This window comes from Lipotes vexillifer, unplaced genomic scaffold (assembly GCF_000442215.2).
Source record: "Lipotes vexillifer unplaced genomic scaffold, Lipotes_vexillifer_v1.1 scaffold814, whole genome shotgun sequence".
Taxonomy (NCBI): Eukaryota; Metazoa; Chordata; class Mammalia; order Artiodactyla; family Lipotidae; genus Lipotes; species Lipotes vexillifer.
The window spans coordinates 122634-135325 of NW_006784081.1; the positions used below are offsets into that span (position 1 = coordinate 122634).

The window sequence follows — 12692 nt, forward strand, 5'->3', positions numbered from 1 at the left end:
AAAAAAAATTAAAAGCTTCTCGGGGAATTACCTGGCAGTCCAGTGGTTAGGACTCAGCCCTCTCACTGCCAGGGCCGGGGTTTTATCCCTGGTCAGGGAACTAAGATCCTGCAAGCTGAGCAGTGTGGCCAAAAAAAAAAGAAAAATTAAAAATAAATAAATAAATAAAAGCTTTGGTATATCAAAGAACACTATCAGCAGAATAAAAAGGCAACCTACAGAACAGGAAAAAATATTTTCTAATTATGTATCTGATAAAGGGTTAATATCCAGAATATATAAAGAATTCCTACAACTCAACAATAAGAAAACAAACAATCCAATTCAAAAATAAGCAAAGGACTTGAATAGACATTTCTCTATAGGAGACGTACCAATGGCTAATAAGCACATGAAAAGATGTTCAACATGTCAGGAAATAAAAATTCAAACCACAATATTCCACTTCACGTCTGTTAATATGGCTAATATATATGTGTGTGGGTATATTTTATATACATGTGTGTATGTGTGTGTGTATACACACAGAAAATAACAAATGTTGGCAAGGATGTGGAGAAACTGGAACCCTTGTGCACTGCTGTTGGGAATGTAAAATAATATAGCCACAGTGGACAACAGTATGGCAGTTCTTCAAAAAGTTAAGCAGAGAATTACCATGGGATTCAGTAATTCCATTCCTATAGATATACCCAAAAGAATTGAAAGCAAAGACTCAAAGAGATATTTGTATACCCATGCTCATAATAGCATTATTCACAGTAGCCAAAAGGTGGAAACAACCCAAATGTCCATTGACAGATGAATGGATAAACAAGAAGTATTATATACATATAATGAATTATTATTCAGCTTTACAGAGAAATGAAATTCTGATAGATGCTACAACATGGATGAACCGTGAATACATCATGCAGCGTGAAATAAGCCAGACACAAAATGACAAGTGTTATATGATTCCAATTCTGAGGATTCTAGAACAGTCAAATGCAGAGACAGAAAGTAGAATAGTGATTACCAGAGGCTGGGGAGAAAAGCAGATGGAGAATTATTATTTAATGGGTAGAGAGTTTCAGTAAGGGATTATAAAAAACTTCTCCAGATGGATAATGATAATGGTTACAACACTGTGAATGTACTTAATGGCACCAAAGTGTATACTTACAAATAGATAAAATGGTAAATTTTACATTATTTTTATTTTACTACAATAAAAAAAAATAATTAGGGGACAATAAAATGCTTTGTCGAGAATTTGGGTAAATTGGAACCTACATACATAGCTGGTGGGAATGTAAAATAGTAAATACAACTGCTCTGGGAAACAGTTTGGTAGTTACTTAAAAAGCTAAACATAGCCTAAACATATGACTCAGTAATTTCATCCTAAGTATACACCCATGAGAAATGAAACATGTCAAAATAAAAACTTTTACACAAATGGTCATAGCAGCATTATTTGTAATAACCAAAAATGGAAACTCAAATGTCCATCAACAGATGAATGGATAAACAAAAGGTGATATATCCATACAATGGACTATTAGTCATCCATAAAAAGGAATGAGGTACTGATACATATTACAACATGAATGAATCTTGAAAATGCTAAGTAAAAGAAGCCAGATAGAAAGAGCTACATATTATATGATTCCACTTACAAGAAATGTCCAGAATAGTCAAATCCATAAAGACAGAAAGTAGATTAGGAGTTCCCAGGGGTTAGGAGGATGCAGGAATGTGGAGTGATTGCTAATTGGTACAGGATTTCTTTCTGGGGTAATGAAAATGTTCTAAAATTAGTGGCAATAGTTGAAGATCTTTGTGATCTTAAAACCATTAAACCATTGTGAACTTAAAACCATTAAATTGTACACTTTAAAAGCATGAATTTTATAGCATGTGAATTATACTTCAACACAGTTGTTTAAAAAAGACAGAGAGAAAAAGCAACAATTCCCAGCATCATAGCTCTGTATGCTCCTGATCCTCACTTCCCCAGGTAAAAGGCTCTGTGATGAGCAATGGTAGACTGAAAAAAATGCCAGAGAAAGGAAGAACTCTAGCAAAGAGCCTGAAGAAGAGCTGAAGTGACCACCAGAAAGATTAATCCCACTTTGAATTGAAAAATATGAAAAAAATAACCAAGAAGATCAGAATAGGAGCACAGGAAACATAAAGTACAGCTTAATTTAAATTCCCAGCTCACAACACTAGAAAAACTAAGTAAATGGAAAGAAAGCCATGGAAGAAAAAAGTAAGGATAAAAACAGGAATTAATAATGAAGAGAATAGCTATCTCTCTCCAAATCTATAAAAACCTATATGAAACAGATAATTCTCTAGAGAAATGCAGGTTACCAAAACTGACCCCATTACAATTAGAAAGCTGGGACAGACCAATTATCATTGAAAAAATTAAGTTATTAAAGAGCAATCCTATAAAAAAGCACTGGAGAATTCTACCAAATCCTGAAGGACCAGATAGTCCCAAGGCTATAAATTATGCCAGTGCATTTAAAAGAAAGTAAAAGTTCCTAGTTCCTTTTATGAAGGAAATATAATATGGATACAAACCAGATAATAATACAAAGAAAGAAAACTACATAACAGTATCAGTTATCAGTATCAGTGCAAACATTCTAAGAAAATTATCTTTAGCAAACAGATTCCAACACCGCATTATTCCAGGAATGCAAGCAAAGTTGCTTCAATATTAGTAAATCCATTAATATCATATAGTTTCCTCTTCTACCCTGTGGGTTATGACCAGAAACCATCTCCTACTCACTATAAATTCCTCAGTATGGCACTCAAATTACAATTTTTGTTTTACTAATCTTCTTTAAACACAGCTTTTTAATCTTTTTGAACAATGTCAAATACTCTTAGTTGATATACACACATCTTTTAAACGTATATTAGAAATTGCATTATAGAATAGTTGGGTTGTGGGGAGGTTTCAGGACCAATCCAAGCAGGGAAACAGGTAGGCATTATTGAGGTAGTGTATGGAAGTGTCAAAATATAAGATGAAGCCAAAAGTTGTGAGCTAGGAAAAGCCAGTATGTGCCTCAAGCAAGAGGCAATAATGAATTGTATGCAATAATGAAAAGTCAAGGGTGAGTAATATGGACAGCCAAGGACAGAAGGAGGTAAAGGAGGGCTAACATGATAATAGTAAAAAACTGAATTCAACTAAAATTTTATTAAGGCCATAATTCAATGATTTCAGCTAGAATGATATTTATACGGTTCACTGAACTATAAAAGATAGCACAGGGCTTCCCTGGTGGTGCAGTGGTTGAGAGTCCACCTGCCAATGCAGGGGACACGGGTTCGTGCCCTGGTCCGGGAAGATCCGCATGCCGCGGAGTGGCTGGGCCCGTGAGCCATGGCTGTTGAGCCTGCGCGTCTGGAGCCTGTGCTCCGCAACGGGAGAGGCCACAACAGTGAGAGGCCCGCGTACCGCAAAAAAAAAAAAGCACAGTTTTAGTTTACAAAAAGTTAAATTTCAATAGGTAAGTTTTAAAGTAATGCTGGAACTAAAATGGAAAATAAAATATCCTGTAAATAAATCTCTGACTCTGTTTACTAAAGGAGCTCTAAACAATATCACCCCACCAGTACATGTGTGTTACAGTCTTCAAGATTTTGATCTCTAACACTAAAATTAGTGAGGACTCCTTAGAAGGATGGCTATTTCCTTTATGGCCTATGAGAGGTACAAAATATGTGTGAGATTTCTTTGTATGGGCTCTGGAAGGTGGTACACAGTGAGTGTGGGACATACTGATATTAGTAGAAAGCAAGGGTGCTAACAAAATTTATAAGGTTAGTAAGATACGCATTAAATTCATTAGCATGTTTGCCTATCGTGGTGTGGGGTGTGATAGGGAATAGGGAAGAGAATGGAGTAGAAATATAAGAATGAAAAAATGGGCCTTGTAGACATGAGTGTAAAAAATGTGCTATTAAACAGAGTATGGCTAACTCAATCCTCTGCCCTTGAGATTCAAAAATATATAATATATATACACAAACATATACATGTGTGCATGTGTGTGTGTAAGGGCTGTGTCAAGGGACATAGGGACCTGCTTTAAAAGAGTTCCTGATGACTAAGTCAACAAGCTGTATCAAAAATACTACATCATAAAAAGCCATGAGTTCATAATGATAATAGAAAGAAAAAAATATAATCCTTAATTTAAAAAAAGGAACTATAACTAGCTTAATATTTTTGAGCAAATTATTATTCGGTTTTAAGTATGTTATCAAGATTGACAGATGACTACCCACACATAAAGACTTGTATATTCATCATTAATAAAAAGTTTGAAGGAAAAAAAACAGCTTCAAAAATCTGAAAGGAATAATATCAAGGACACTCACTTTATATGCCAAATTATAAAGGTGTAGACTATTACAAAGCATTAAAAAAACATATCAAGACATTCCATTCAGATAAGAGGCCCTATCAGTTGGCTTGGATGAAAAACGGTCATGATCTGCAAGATAGGATGACAATCTTGTAAGCCTAGCTACAAGGCGCTGTATCAGTTCTACTCATCCCAACTACACCATAAAGTGCCAACACCAGAGTCCTAAATTCATGCAAAGAAGAGCCTTGGACCATGCCCCTGAAGCAAAGAAGAGCCTTGGACCATGGACCTCCTAAGTGTTCCTTATGACCAGCTTAGGGTTTTCTTCCTTTTATTTTGGTTTTAGCAAGGCCTACAAATTTATCTCCTGAAGTGCAGCTCAAACATTGGTCTATCTTAGACCAAGCCTGAGCTACCTCATGAACAAGTCAGAAGTTTATAGAGACCAAAATGATCTTGCTCATCTCTCCTCTGCCAGGGGGCAGAAGGTCTAACAAATGACAAACAGTTGTCATCTGTGCATGGTCACCACCCTGACTAGTTTCTGTCATTAGGTCTAGATTCTCTCTCCTTGGCTCTTAAGACTCTGAGATTCTATCTTCAACCTTCTTCTTTCCCTAGTTGATTTTATCCACTCTAAAACCTGCTACATGAACGACTATCCCAACTTTCCTCAAAATACTTTAAGTGGTATTTCTAACTGCCTACTAGCACTTCCATTTTAGTATTTTTCTTATACTTCAAATTCAGTCTGTCCAAATCTGAACCCGGCACATGCTTTTTCAAACCTTTTTACTATTTTCCCTAGTTCAGAATGACATCATAACCTTACAGTTGCTCTGCCATACGTTCTTAATCCCATCGCAAAACTTTCTGCCCCCTGTATTCCAAGCCTAGTCACAAAATGCTCTTAATTAAATTCCATCACTGAAATGTCTCTAACGGCCATCCCTAAAGTATGCCTAGGTTGAGGGTCTCATTACCCTATAATGGTTACTGCTACTGACTCTCACTATGTTCCTTTGATCCCAGTTTCCTACCCATCCAGTATTATTTTCCACTGTTTTTAATCCTTAGAGAACTCATCTTGTGTATTAGTTTCCTATGGCTGCTGTAACAGCGTATCACAAACTTGGTGGCTTAAAACAACGCATTTTATTCTCTTACTGTCTAGAGGTCAAAAGTCTGAAATCAGTTTCACTGGCCTGAAACCAAGGTGTTAGTAGAGCTCAGGGGGAGAATCCACTCCCTTTCTTTTTCCAACCACTAGAGCTGCGTTCTTTGGCTCATGGTCTCTTCCTCCACCTTGAAAGCCAACAGCATAGCATCTTCATATTTCTCTTTGCTTCCATCATTATACTACCTCTGCTTTCTTGTCAAATTTCCTTCTGCCTCTCTCATAAAAAGTCAACTGTGATTACACTTGGGCACCCCTAGATAATCCAGGATAACTTCATCATCTCAAAATCCCTAATTCAATCATATTAAGGTAACTTAAGGCGATATTAAGGTAACATCACAGGGACTTCCCTGGTGGCGCAGTCATTAAGAATCCACCTGCCAATGCAGGGGACACGGGTTCGAGCCCTGGTCCGGGAAGATCCCAAATGCCGAGGAGCAACTAAGCCCGTGCACCGCAACTAGTGAGCCTGTGCTCTGGAGCCCGTGAGCCACAACTACTGAGACCACGTGCCACAACTACTGAGGCCCGCGCTCCCGGAGCCTATGCTCTGCAACAAGAGAAACCACCGCAATGAGGAACCCGTGCACCCCACCGAAGAGTAGCCCCTGCTCACCACAACTAGAGAAAGCCTGCGTGCAGCAAAGAAGACCCAACACAGCCAAAAATAAATAAATTAAAAAAACAAAACAAAACAAAAGGTAACATCACAGGGTCCCAGGTATCTTTAGGGGCCATTATTCAGCCTATCACATTCTGTTATTTAAAAGACACTGATTACTCTTTATTTTATTCATTCAACAAATATTTACGGTGTTGCTACAATGTGCCAGACTCTATTCTAGGCACTGGTGCTCTGTAAGACACCAGAGATCTAGTAATGAAAAGAAATAATTCGTTTCCTCCAGGAGCCTAGTTTAACATTAGAAACGAATAATTCAACGTGCAGTCACAACACAATGTGATCATTTCTACAACAAAAACAAACGATTGAAACAGAAGCAAATGTGAGCTTTGAATAGTATCCAAACTATCCTTAGATAGTGGAGGATGTAGGCAGGAAAGAGGTACAGGCAGTGGTTACAGTTTTCTAGGATTTTAGGGGATTAGCAGTTTGCTAGTGAAAACTTAAAAACTGAATCTTCCCTTTTGCCAAAAGGGAAAGATATGTGCCACCACCCCTACCCTTTTTCTTAGAATATTCTTTGAGAAAATTTGTATTTGTAAATCCTTCCTCTATGCCTTTGATATGTATGTAAACTTGTAAAGCCTCTGTGAGCATTACAAACCAGGAATGTTTTTCTTGAGAGCCTGGGAGCCATCTCTTTGAAATGTAAACATCAAGAAAGATAGTGATCCTATCTCCCTGTCATTGTGGAAGTTTACCTAGTGCCTAACTCCAAACTGTTACCACCTGCTCATCATACTATACCAGAAGTTTTCTTTTCACTAGCACAGATAGCCCAACTGCCAGGTGAATTTAGGATAAATATGAAAGAATGTATAGCTAACTGTGTTGTCAGTCCCCTTAAATGAGGACAAATTACAATTAACCTCGAGAACATGTATATAATTGCTCAGCTACATTACAAAAACAGAAAGAAACCCCACCCTTTTTAATCTCATCAGCAGGTTACCTATGATGCATGCGGAAATCTGGTTTAATGTTTATTCAATAGTAACTTGTTTTCTGTCTTTTGGAGAGGTTTTTCTGGGTTGGCAGGAGATAAAAAAAAAAAAAAAAAAAAAACTTTCCCCAATACTACATGAAGGAATAAGGATGAGGGTTGAAGGCAGAATCAACATTTTTTTTTTACCCCAAATGGCTTTTTGGCCTTATTTCCTGATTTATCCAATAATCAGTCAGATTCAAAGTCATATCTCAATAAAAATGTGACTTTAATTGGCACTCTCACAGGGCTTTCTTGAGAACCAGAGGATAGAAAGACTTAAAATTGGTATGCTGGGAATTACACATAACAGTATAATTATAGATGGGTGTGGTACTGTACATTTGTGAACATCCTGTGTCTTACTGAAAAAAGGAATGCTGGTCTAGACAATTTGTTTTTCATAACTCCAATTTTTAAAACTTTTTATTATGGAAAAATTTCAATATATACAAAAATAGAATTGTACAATGTAACAACAACCACCAACACTTCATATATAAGCTCTACTCCTCCTCCATCAGACTGGCTAAAGCAAATCCTAAACATCATATCATTTCATCTAATAATGTTTCCAAATGCATTTCTCAAGGATAAGGTCTTAAAAAAAAACGAAAAAAGCAAAACATCTCACAGCCAATGAACTTAACACTACTCACTAGTAGCATCTTATATACATGGAAGTGTTTGAACTTCCCTAATTGCTTCATAAGACTTTTCAGTTAGGAAACAATCAAGGTTCACCCACTGCATTTGGTTGGTATGACTCTTAACTCTCTTAATCACTATGTTATAAATGTAATCTGCTGAAGTGAAGGTCATTTGGCCTCCCAGAAAAATATCTTAACCTGATAAAGAGCATCTGCAACAACCTAGAGCTAACAGTATACTTGATGGTGAAAGGCTAAATGCTTTATACTTAAGATCAGGAACAAGGCAAGAATGTCTGTTCTCACCACTCAATCAGTATAGTACTGAAAGTCTACTTAGTACAATATGGTAAGAAAAGGAAATAAAAAGCATACAAATCAGAAAGGAAGAAATAAAACTATCCCTATCTTGAGATGATAGTACATAAAAAAAATCCCTAGGAATCTACAAAACATTTCCTAGAACTATTAGGAGTTTAGGAAGGTCAAAGGATACAAGGATAAACATACAAAAATCAATATTATTTCCATATACTATGGACATGTGGGCACTGAAATTATATTTACAATACCATTTATAATTACTCAAAAAATACTTAGGTGTAAATGTAACAAAATATGTACAGGACTTGTATTCTGCGAACTACAAAACACTGATGAAAGAAATTAAGTAAGAGCTAAATAGGGAATTCCCTGGTGGTCCAGTGGTTAGGACTCAGCACTTTCACTGCTGAGGGCCTGAGGGCCCAGGTTCAATCCCCGGTCAGTGAACTAAGATCCCATAAGTTGCACATTGTGGCCAAAAACAAAAACAAAAAAGAGCTAAATACATGGTAAGATACACCATATTGATGGATTAGAAGATTCAGCATAGTAAAGATCTCAACTGTCTCCAAGTTTACTTGGTTTACTGCAATATCTCAGCAAGACTTTTTTGTAGACATAAATAAGATTATTCTAAAATTTATATGGAAAAGCAAAGAAACTAGAATAGTTAAAGCAACTTTGAAAAAGAATAAAGAAATAACCCATCCAATATTAAAGCCTATATATAGCTACAGTAATCAACACTGTGTGATGTGGGTGGAGGGATAAACACAGATCAGTGAAACAGAACACCTAGAAACAGACTCACAAATGTGCTCAACAGCTTTTTGACAAAGGTGTAAAAGAACTGAGTGGAGGAAAATAGCTTATTCAACAAATAATGCTGGGACAACTGACTGTCCATAAGCAAAAAAAATGAATCTTGACTGAATCCTATATCTAATACAAAAATTAAATGTAAAAGAATCACAGAAATAAATGTACAGTGTAAAGCTACAGCATTTTTAGAAAAAACACAGAAGAAAATCTACAGGATCTGAGGATAGGCAAAGAGTTCTTAGACTTGACAACGAATGGACAATCCATAAAAGGAAACACTGATGAACCAGACCTCTCAAAATTAAAACTTTTGCTCCTCAGAGACACAATTAAGAGGATGAAAGGAAACTAAAGACTAGGAAAAAATATTTGCAAACCACATATCCATCAAATGACTACCATCTAGAATATATTAAAAAAACTCTCAAATCTCAACAGCAAAAAACCAAACAATACAATTAGAAAACAGACAAAAGACACGAACAGACATTTCATCAAAGATGATATACAGATGGTAAAAAAGCACATGGGGGCTTCCCTGGTGGCGCAGTGGTTGAGAGTCCCCCTGCCGATGCAGGGGACACGGGTTCGTGCCCCAGTCTGGGAGGATCCCACATGCCGTGGAGCGACTAGGCCCGTGAGCCATGGCCACTGAGCCTGCGCATCCAGAGCCTGTGCTCCGCGATGGGAGAGGCCGCAACAGTGAGAGGCCTGCGTACCGCAAAAAAAAAAAAAAAAAAAAAAAAAAAAAGCACATGGAAATAACATCATTAGAACTTAGGAAGATGCAAATTAAAATCACAGTGTATATCACCATATACCTATCAGAATGGCTAAAATAAAAGTATTGACAACACAAAATGTTGGCAAGGATGCACAGAAACTGAATCACTCATATGCTGCTGCGTTGCTGGTGGAATGTAAATTGGTACAGCCACTCTGGAAAACAATTTAGCTGTCTTTCAAACTAAACATGCAACTAAAACATGACCCAGTAATTGCACTCCTCCACATTTATCACAGAGAAATAAAAACTTACTTTTGCACAAAAACCTGTACACAAATGTTTATAGCAATGTTACTTGTAATTGTCAGAAACTGGAGACAACCCATATGTCCTTCAACAGTGAATGGTTATGTAACTGTGGTATATGTGTTTTACAAAAAACTATTCAGCAATCAAAAGGAATGAAATATTGATAAGTAACAAGGAAATACTGACAAGGAACTACTTGAATAAATTTCCAGAGAATTATGCTGAGTGGGAAAAAAAACAGTCCTAAAAGGTTGCATACTGTATGATTCCATTTAAATAACATTCCTGAAATGACAAAATTATAGAAATGGACTAGTGGTTACAAAGGGTTAAGAATAAGAGGAGGTGAGGAACAGGGACAAGGAACAAGATGAAAGTGGGTGTCTAAAAATGAGTAACAGGAAGGATCCTTATGGTGACAGAAGGAATTCTTCCATATCTTTGCTGTATCAACATCAATATCTTGTTTGCAGTCTTGAACTATAGTTTTGGAACTGGGTAAAGGACCAATGGGATCTCTCTGTACTACTTCTTATGTGAATCTAAAATTATCTTAAAATCAAAAAAAATTTTTTTTGAAGTAAATTTCCCTCTAAAGTAAAAAATCAAATTGGTATCATTCCTCCAAATCTGATCTCCTAGTACTACTATCTCAGTGAATTATATCATTATCCATCCCTGAACAAGTCACAAACCAAGCAAGCGTCCTTGACAACTCAATCTCCTTTATCTTCCATATCCAATTCATCTTTAAGTCCTGCTGCATTTATCTCCTAAATGTCTCTGAAACTGGTTCCCTTCTTTCTGTGTCCATCACCACTAACCTAGCCAAGTCATTCATGCATTCATTAACTGGAAGCCAACTCTGACCGAACACTATTTTAGGCACTGGAGAAATGGGCACAAATGAAACAGACAACCCAGCACAAGAGAGTTTATAATTCAGAGGAAGAGCAGATTATAAATAAATATGTACTATTTTGCAGTGGTAAGTACTCTGAGAGAAAATAACACATGGTGAGGGCATAAAGACTGTGGAAGAATGCTGGAGAGGGTCTGGAGAAAAGGGAACCCTCTTACACTGTTGGTGGGAAGGTAAATTGGTGCAGCCACAATGGAAAACAGTATGGAGGTTCCTCAAAAACTAAAAATAGAGTTGCCATATGATCCAGCAATCCCACTCCTGGGCATATATCCAGAAAAAACTATAATTTGAAAACATACATGCACCCCTACTGCCCAGTCTTGCCACTATTATTCAACATAGTTTTGGAACTCCTAGACACGGCAACTAGAGAAGAAAGAGAAATAAAAGGAATCCAAATTGGAGAAGAAGAAGTAAAACTGTCACTGTTTGCAGATGACATGATACTATACATAGAAAATCCTAAAGACGCCACCAGAAAACAGCTAGAGCTAATCAATGGATTTAGTAAAGCTGCAGTATACAACATTAATACACAGAAATCTCTTGCATTCCTATACACTAACAATGAAAGATCAGAAAGAGAAATTAAGGAAACGATTCCATTTACCATTGCAACAGAAAGAATAAAATACCTAGAAATAAACCTACCTAAGGAGACAAAAGACCTGTATGCAGAAAACTATAAGATACTGATGAAAGAAATCAAAGACTACACAAACAGACGGAGAGATATACCATGTTCTTGGATTGGAAGAATCAACACTGTGAAAATGACTATACTACCCAAAGCAATCTACAGATTCAGTGCAATCTCTATCAAATTACCAATGGCATTTTTCACAGAATTAGAACCAAAAATTTTACAATTTGTATGGAAACACAAAAGACCCCGAAGAGTCAAAGTGATCTTGAGAAAGAAAAAGGGAGCTGGAGGAATCAGGCTCCCTGATTTCAGACTATACTACAAAGCTACAGTAATCAAGACAGTATGGTACTGGCACAAAAACAGAAATATACATCAATGGAACAGGATAGAAAACACAGAGATAAACCCATACACATATGGTCACCTAATCTATGACAAAGGAAGCAAGAATATACAATGCAGAAAAGACAGCCTCTTCAATAAGTGGTGCTAGGAAAACTGGACAGCTACATGTAAAAGAAGAAAATTAGAACACTCTCTAACACCATACACCAAAATAAACTCAAAATGGATTAAAGACCTAAATGTAAGGCCAGACACTATAAAATTATTTGAGGAAAACATAGGCAGAACACTCTTTGATATAAGTCACAGCAAGATCTTTTTTGACCCACCTCCTAGAGTTATGAAAATAAAAACGAAAATAAAAAATGGGACCTAATTAAACTTAAAAGCTTTTGACAGCAAAGGAAACCATAACAAAACGAAAACCCTCAGAATGGGAGAAAATATTTGCAAATGAAGCAACTGACAAAGGATTAATCTCCAAAATATACAAACAGCTCAGGCAACTCAGTATCAAAAAAAAAAAAAATTAAAAAATGGGCGGAAGACCTAAATAGACATTTCTCCAAAGACATATAGATGGCCAAAAAACACATGATAAGATGCTCAACATCACTAATTATTAGAGAAATGCAAATCAAAACTACAGTGAGGGGCTTCCCTGGTGGCGCAGGGGTTGAGAGTCTGCCTGCCGATGCAGGGGACA

General features: G+C 36.7%; 1 protein-coding gene and 1 non-coding gene across 2 annotated transcripts in view; one reads left to right on the forward strand and one right to left on the reverse strand.

The window, feature by feature from the left end:
- Nucleotides 1-12692, reverse strand: part of LOC103086364 (zinc finger protein 354B) — a 29302-nt gene that overhangs the window by 5987 nt on the left and 10623 nt on the right. The gene's annotated exons all lie outside the window — the stretch shown is intronic.
- On the forward strand, nucleotides 8576-8656 carry TRNAE-UUC (transfer RNA glutamic acid (anticodon UUC)). The gene has a single exon. It is a non-coding gene; the product is annotated as a tRNA-Glu (tRNA).